This window comes from Euleptes europaea, chromosome 13 (genome assembly GCF_029931775.1).
Source record: "Euleptes europaea isolate rEulEur1 chromosome 13, rEulEur1.hap1, whole genome shotgun sequence".
Classification (NCBI taxonomy): domain Eukaryota; kingdom Metazoa; phylum Chordata; class Lepidosauria; order Squamata; family Sphaerodactylidae; genus Euleptes; species Euleptes europaea.
In genome coordinates this window covers 23566792-23575410 of record NC_079324.1, presented here as the reverse complement: position 1 = coordinate 23575410, position 8619 = coordinate 23566792, and positions in this window count along the sequence as shown.

The window sequence follows — 8619 nt, the reverse complement described above, 5'->3', positions numbered from 1 at the left end:
GAGTTTGGAGTGAGGAGGGGGGATACAATTATGCTTTTCAAACTCATCTCTCACTATGTTTTATAATGCAGCTTGCATCTGATCTCTTGTTGACAAAGTCAGAATAGAATGTTTTCCTTGCCTAGAGCAGACAGATGGATTTTTTCTTTGTCCCTGAACAATAAAGGAAGAGGCCTGAAGAAGGGTGCTGTATTTCACAATTACTTCTCAGTGGTTCTAATTGCAGAGAAATTAGCAGGCAGCCTTGGCCTGGAGACAAACAATAGGGTCCCCCCCCCAAAAAAAAGTTTGAATATGTTCTGAAAGACACATCATTGTCTAGAATGGGTGCATTCCTCCCAGCGGTAAACATGTTTTGCAGGGTTTTGTATTGTTTCAAAAACCTGTTTGATCAGAAACAATCACAGGATAAAAGTTAGATGTGTCAGAGCTAGGGTTGCCAGCCCTTGGTTGGCAATTCCCGAAACATAGGCTGGGATGGGACTTGCCTGAACTGCTATCTCCTGATGCGGTGACATCACTTCTGGTTAAGCAGCAGGAAGTGACATCATGGCATCGGAACATCGCCATCTCCCCTTCCATTTTCCCCCTAATGCCCCACTGAGTGCCAGTGGAGGAGGAGAAAGAGGAAGAAGAAGAGGAAAGGAGGAGGAAGAGTTGGTTTTTATATGCTGACTTTCTCTACCTTTTAAGGATAATCAAACCATTTTACAATCTCCTTCCCTTCCTCTCCCCACAACAGACACCTTGTGAGGTAGGTTGGGCTGAGAGAGTTCAGAGAACTGTGACTAGCCCAAGGTCACCCAGCAGGCTTCATGTATAGGGGTGAGGAAACCAACCAGGTCCACCAGATTAGCATCTGCCACTCATGTGGAGGAGTGGGGAATCAAACCCAGTTCTCCAGATCAGACTCCACCACTCCAAACCACCACTCCTAACCACGCTGGAGGTGAGGGGGGGCTGTGGCTCACTGGAAGAGCCTTTGCTTTGCATGGAGAAGGTCTCTGGTTCAATCCCTGGCATCTCCAGCTAAAATAAGCAGGTAGGACGTGATGTGAAAGACCTCTACCTGACAGCCTGGAGAGCCACTGTCAGCCTGAATAGATAATACTGACCTTGATGGACCAATGGTCTGATTCAGTACAAGGCAGCTTCATGTGTGTACATGCCTCCAAAGATGCATTTCATCACTGCATCCAGTTTTAACTGAATGTTCAATCTTGACCTCTCTTCCCATCAGTGCATGACATCATGACATGTCATGACAGCTACCTACTTCAAGATAAACTGGAATGAGGATGTGAGCAAAATATTTCTTGTTAGTGCAAGAGTCTCTTTGTTCTTTGAGTATATCCCAACATTGTGGAAGCTAGCATGCCTAAGATGACCAGTTCTCCAGGATGTGATATATTTTAAGGTATTTCTAAGATCTGAGATTCCACCAAATGAGGAGAATGTGTGTGTGTGTGTTTGTGTGTGTGTGTGTTTGTAAACTGCCATCAAGTCGCAGCCAACTTATGGCAACCCAGTAGGGTTTTCAAGGCAAGAGACAAGCAGAGGGGATTTTCCATTGCCTTCCTGTGCATAATAACGCTGGTATTCCTTGGTGGTCTCCCAGCCAAGTACTAACCACGGCCGACCCTGCTTAGCTTCTGAGATCTGACAAGATCAGGCTAGCCGGGGCCATCCAGGTCAGGGCAAGGAGAGTGTAGGCACAATGAATGTCTACATACATGAAAATGACCAGTACTATTGTCCCACTGTGGTAAGTTTATTCACACCAAAAAGTAAATGACTGGCCCTAAAACAGGCAGCCTGTTTATCTATCAACTAGTGGTTCTTCAAACATTATGCCTTTTCAGAACCATTTGCATAAGGAACCAATTGCCAAATGTATGCTTAGAATTCCAGGCTGTTGCAAAGGATTCAAGCTTATGTTCTACAGTAAACACATAGTTTACGCAGGGCACTGGCCAAGTCTGCTGGACCCCACTGTAGCCACATGTGACATGAGCATGCAACATAGACCATATCCAATAACATAAGAACATAAGAAAGGCCATGCTGAATCAGACCAAGGCCCATCAAGTCCAGCAGTCTGTTCACACAGTGCCAACCAGGTGCCTCTAGGACGCCTACAAACAAGACAACTGCAGCAGCGTTATCCTGCCTGTGTACCAAAGCACCTAATATAATAGGCATGCTCCTTTGATCCTAGAGAGAATAGGGACTAGCATCCATTTTTACTAGTAGCCATGAATTCGCTTGTAAATGCACACTGCAGAGGAAAATAGGCAATAATGGACAGGTTATCCTTCAAGAAATCTTGTCCATTACCATTTTTTCCATTGAAGAGCTGCCGATAAATTTCTAAGAAATTTCTCTCCCAAAGTTTGATAATCACCGCTATATACTATAGTGCTGATCTTTCAGCATAAATCCAAGACTATACGGCACAATAGCTGTGATGTCATCCAAGCTCAGACTGCCTATTTCTGGCCGTCTCACACATTACGATCTGGACAGCTTTAGGCCTCAGGCACGTTGCATGTGTACTCAAAGGGAACATGAATTTATATACTCAGTTCCCAGCCTGTACCTTTTCCTGCAGATAAAATAGGGCACTTCAATTTCCAGTGCTGTCAGATGGTATCATTTACAAGCATTCCATTCACTTAAACACTAAAGGCAACCAGGTCCTGCGCTATTTAAGACATTGCTGCGCTATGAGAAGTCAATCAAAATTGCTTTGCCACTGGGCACCGGACAGCGTCCTTAAGTGTTGTGAATAATAACATCCTAAGCTGCTTATCTGAAGTTGGAATTTAAATTCAGAGCCTTCAGGAAGGGTACTTTTCTGACAATTGAAACACAATATGTAAAATGTACATTTTTGTGTTGTTTCACAAGATATTAGAGAGGTGTATATTTCTCGTGAAGTCTTGGACAAAAGCACCATCAAAACGGGGATTTTCAGATGGATACAGCAGTTATGAGAAATCTGAAATGATACCTTGATTTAATGGAGTCATGGAGTCTCACCTGGGTCCCTTATGGCCTATAGGTGTAATCTAGCTTCCTTCACTGATTGGTCTTTGCTTTCACCAGAACTTGGTGGTGGTGGTGAACAGCATGAGTCTCTGCCCAATATTGCTGAAGACAGCAGTCCAAGCCCACTGAGGGCTTGAGGTCAGAAAACAAGCATCCCATCCTGATAGGGTTGACAACCTCCAGGTACTAGCTAGAGATCTCCTGCTATTACAACTGATCTCCAGCCAATAGAGATCAGTTCACCTGGAGAAAATAGCCACTTTGGCAATTGGACTCGATGGCATTGAAGTCCCTCCCCACCCCAAACTCCACCCTCCTCAGACTCCTCTCCAAAAACCTCCTGCCAGTGGCAAAGAGGGACCTGCCAACCCTACATCATGATTTACAAGATCTCCCATTCAGGTATCAATTGGATACATGACTTTTTTAGTTTTAACAATGCAACAACTTCAGATGTTCCCAGAGCACTCACTGATGTTATTCACCACTACCCCCTTTTATGGATAAGCTCTGCCATATTTTGTCCAGGATTTGAGTTAAAGTGCTAAACCAAGGGTTGGAAGCAGACACTCCTTTAAGGTGCAATCTAGAGAAAAATTGTGTGCATGTGTAAAGTGCCATCATGTCTCCGCCGATATGGCAACCCAGTAGGTTTCAAGGCAAGAGACTAACAGAGCTGGTTTGCCAATGCCTTCTTCTGCATAGTGACCCTGGTATTCCTTGGTGGTCTCCCATCCAAGTACCAGCCAGGACCGACCCTGCTTAGCTTCTCAGATCTGACAAGATCAGGCTAGCCCGGGCCACCCAGGTCAGGGCAGAGAAACGTTAGGCATCCCTAAATCCCACTGAAATCAATGAGGCTGCAAGGCTTACCTTTTGTTAGTTAATTTCTGAACCAACTCTCAACTAAAATTCCCCAAGGTGGTTTACAGCATACTAAAATATATGAGAGCAATGGCCCTCCCACTATTCCTACCAACTGAAAATCAGCTAAGGCTGGTTCTCAGGGGAACACCAGTTGGGCCAATAGGGTTGCAAGATACCAGGTAATGGCGAGCAATTGCCTGCCAATTAAGGGGGCTGCCTGCCACCCCTCAGCTGGGCAGTGGGTGGACGCAGGCCAGCTGAAGGGGGGTGATTAGCGTCACTTCTGGGGTAAACCCAGAAGTGCAAACCTGGAAACCATAGAGTTTTTGGAGGAATGTGCTAGGGCTGCTTTACCATTCAAACTAAGAGGTATAAGGCCCCTCGCGAGGCTCAATCCCGACCTCAGCCCCATAGCCTCTCTCCGGAGGAGAGGGGGGACCTGGCAGCCCAAACTAAGAGTTTGAGTGATATAAGGCCCCTCGTTTACAACCGGAAGTGATGTGCGTGCGGTGTGTATGTTTGTCCCCGACCCTCAGGTGGTTGGCGGGCGGAGGGGTGAATTGCCGGGGGTTTGCCCACCACCACCGGGCACCTGGCAACCCTACCTGGAGAAAATGGCCACTTTGGCAATTGGACTCCATGGCACTGAAGTCCCTCCCCTCACCAAACCCCACCCTCCTCAGGCTCCGCCCCAAAAACCTCCTGCCGGTGGCGAAGAGGGACCTGGCAACCCTACTGGAACCAGACCTGAAGTTAGTATGGATAGTGTAACACTGCTTAGTGTCTTCTGTGAATGCCTGTAATTATCCTGGCACTCACAAAATTGTCCTGTTTGACTTGTATGGATTTTAGGTGCAATTACAGCACAAACCCAGGGAGAGCAACACTTATATGTCTACTGACCTCAGGGGGCATAGAAGGGTGTCATTCTGCTGAGGACTGTGCTGTTAATTTTTAACTTGAGTTCTTGGAGTACATTTCAGTTTCTGTGAGAAAGGCAGATTGTAACTGAAATAATAAATAAACTTTGCATTTTTAAAACAATCACAGCATTCAGGGTCTTGGCCCTAAAGACAAGAATAATATTCAATAGGTCCCCACAAGAAGAGTCAGGTAAAAATTTGAAGAACTGTGCATCGTCTGCAACTCCCTGAGGCTGAGATGAAGTTGAAGGAAACAAATGTACATCATTTCCTAAAGATGCTGCATGGATACACTGCACCTATGAACCAGAAGAAATGTATTCGTTCTTCAGACAAATCAAAGAAATTGCCAGACATCCAATTAGAGAAGCTGATTACCACCAACTTCAGAAGAGCTTGACCATCATCACTGCAAAAGTCAGACCGCGGAGAGTTACGCCCCAGCACACTTCAGCTATACAAGGAGAGGTGATGAATACCTAAACATTTGCCATCCTTTCAAACATGCATAGAATTTCCCTACAGAACCCACGCTTGCGGAATGAGCAACTCTTTATGATTCCAGTTCATTCAACTAAAGCAGAGGCAACCCATTTTCTAACAAATATCAGCAATCTTCATCATACGCTGCAGTGAAAGAAAGAAAAAAGGAAGGAAGAAAAAAGAAAAAGCAAGAACAATCTATCAGCCAAGCATATAGACAAGGCATTGTACAGTACCCATTCAATCTGACTGGGTCACCATTTCCACTGAAGGTACAAACTTCGTCTGGCACAAGGAGACTTCTGCTGATGAAAGAGTCATGTTCTGCCAACAGAAGGCTCTACCATTAGCAGAATGGAATCGATGTTATTCCATGTCTTATCATTTATGGGTGACAGATGAAGAAATGCTACAGGTAGAAACTTGCACAAAGTTGCCCTCTTGCTCTGCTCCACTGAATCTATGTTCATGCAAGCGATCCATTGCACATACATGTGATCATGCATGCAGAAGGTCTGGCTAATTTGTTTCAACAGCTAACACTGATATGCATATTACATTGCCTACCCAGGGCTGTTCCACTACTGAAATGAACACATGAACAAATGAAGCTGCCTTATACTGAATCAGACCTTTGGTCCATCAAGGTCAGTATTGTCTACTCTGACTGGCAGCGGCTCTCCAGGGTCTCAGGATGAGGTCTTTCACATCACCTACTGCCTGGTCTTTTCAACTGGAGATGCTGGGAATTGAACCTGGGACATTCTGCATGCCAAGCAAATGCTCTGCTTCTGAGCCACGGCCCCTCCCCAAGTGGATGGAGAGTTTTGTACAAATGACAGTTTCCTGCGCTCGTTATCTTGTAGATCATTTTCTCATCTGCATATGCACAGGATTTTCAGATATTCATTGCAGATCTTTGGATCTGAGGGGGGGATTCTGTGAATTAGCTGGGGCTTCAACTTAATAGCCCAGCTCAAGACAACAGCCCCCATATATCCCCAAAAAATCAGCCACTAACATAACATCATGAACTGATACACGGATATCCACAGCCATGAGAAGGCTTGTAAACAGACTTTAAAATTAACATATAAACATACTACTTTCAACTTGGATAAATATATTCAACAATCTCTACATTTCTAAAATGTTTCCTTTTGATTCCATCATTCATTCAAACTTTAAGATCTGGAAAATACTTTTAGTTTAAAAATTATTGAAATGAGAAGGCAAAGAACCATCCCTTCCAGGTGACGCTCTAGGAATTTCCCCTAATCTTTATGGTAAAGATTGGCCATTTCTTTTCTCCCATTCTTCAATTTCTTGACAGCAGGTGATTGTGGCTAAGGGCAGAGGTTTACCCACCATAGATGGGCAAATGGCAATCCTAATGGAACCACATTTCCATTTGTGGAAGGTGAGTTCCACTGATTCTCCCCGTCCACTAGAGACCCCCACAACTTTGCTCTCTCTGACCTTTCCGAGGGTCCAGCCTCCAGGTACTAGCTGGTAATCTCCTGCTATTACAACTGATCTCCAGCCGATAGAGATCAGTTCACCTGGAGAAAGTGGTCGCTTTGTCAATTGGAATCTGTGGCATTGAAGTCCCTCCCCTCCTCAAACCCCACCCTCCTCAGGCTCTGCCCCAAAAACCTCCCACCAGTGGCAAAGAGGGACCTGGCAACCCTAGTGGACCATGTGCTTAGTCTATCTCTTAACTGGGGACAAATTCATAGACTCATAGAGTTGGGAGGGACCACCAGGGTCATCAAGTCCAACCCCCTGCACAATGCAGGAAATTCACAGCTACCTCCCCCCACACGCCCCCAGTGACCCCTACTACATGCCCAGAAGATGGCCAAGATGCCTTCCCTCTCATCCTGCCTAAGGTTATAGAATCAGCATTGCTGACAGATGACCATCTGACCTCTTCTTAAAAACCTCCAGGGAAGGAGAGCTTACCACTTCCTGAGGAAGCCTGTTCCACTGAGGAACCGCTCTGTTAGAAAATTCTTCCTAATATCTAAACAGAAACTCTTTTGATTTAATTTCAACCCGTTGTTTCTGGTACAACCTTCTGGGGCAACAGAAAACAACTCAGCATCATCCTCTATATGGCAGCCCCTCAAGTACTTGAAGATGGTTATCATATCCCCTCTCAGTCTTCTCCTCTTCAGGTTAAACATACCCAGCTCCTTCAACCTTTCCTCATAGAACTTGGTCTTCAGACCCCTCACCATCTTTGTTGCCTTCCTCTGGACACATTCCAGCTTGTATACAACTTTCTTAAATTGCGGTGCCCAAAACTGAACACATTATTCTAGGTGAGGTCTAAACAGAGCAGAGTAAAGCGATAGCAGCACTTTGCGTGATTTGGACTCTATAGTTCTGTTGATGTAGCCCAAGACCGCATTTGCCTTTTTAGCTACCGCATCACACTGCTGACTCATGTTCAGTGTTTGGTCTACTAAGACCCCAAGATCCTTTTTACACACACTACTAAGACAAGTATCCCCCATCCTATAATTATGCATTTGATTTTTCCTACCTAAATGCAGAACTTTACATTTATCTTTGTTGAAGTGGATTTTATTGGTTTTAGCCCAATTCTCCAGACTGTCAAGATCATCCTGTATCTTGGTTCTGTCTTCTACCGTATTTGCTACTCCTCCCAATTTAGTATCATCTGCAAATTTAATAAGCATCCCTTCTATTCCTTCATCTAAATCATTTATAAAGATGTTGAACAACACAGGGCCCAGGACAGATCCCTGAGGAACGCCACTAGTCACTTCTCTCCAAGTGGATGAGGAACCATTAACAAGCACTCTTTGGGTGCGATCTGTCAACCAGTTACAGATCCACCTAACAGTAATAGGATCTAAACCACATTCTGTAAGAGTGGTTACAATCATGGTCTTAGTTCTACATCTCTCAGATGATAAAGGAAGCTCCAGGTCAATGAAATACTGAATAATCTTGAGTGTTAATTAGGGTTGCCAACCTCCAGGTGGTGGCTGGAGATCTCCCACTATTACAACTGATCTCCAGGTAACAGAGATCAGTTCCACTGGAGAAAATGGCCACTTTGGTAATTGAACTCTATGGCATTAAAGTCCCTCCCCTCCCCAAAACCCACTCTCCTCAGGCTCCATCCCCAAAATCTTTCCCAACTCGGATCTGGCAACCCTTGTGTTAATATTCAACGTGTAGGATTTCCTCCATTGGCCTCCTGCCAGATCCAGATTACTGAGCAGGCCCTGTGTAGCCTGCAGAGAAGAACACAGAGTCA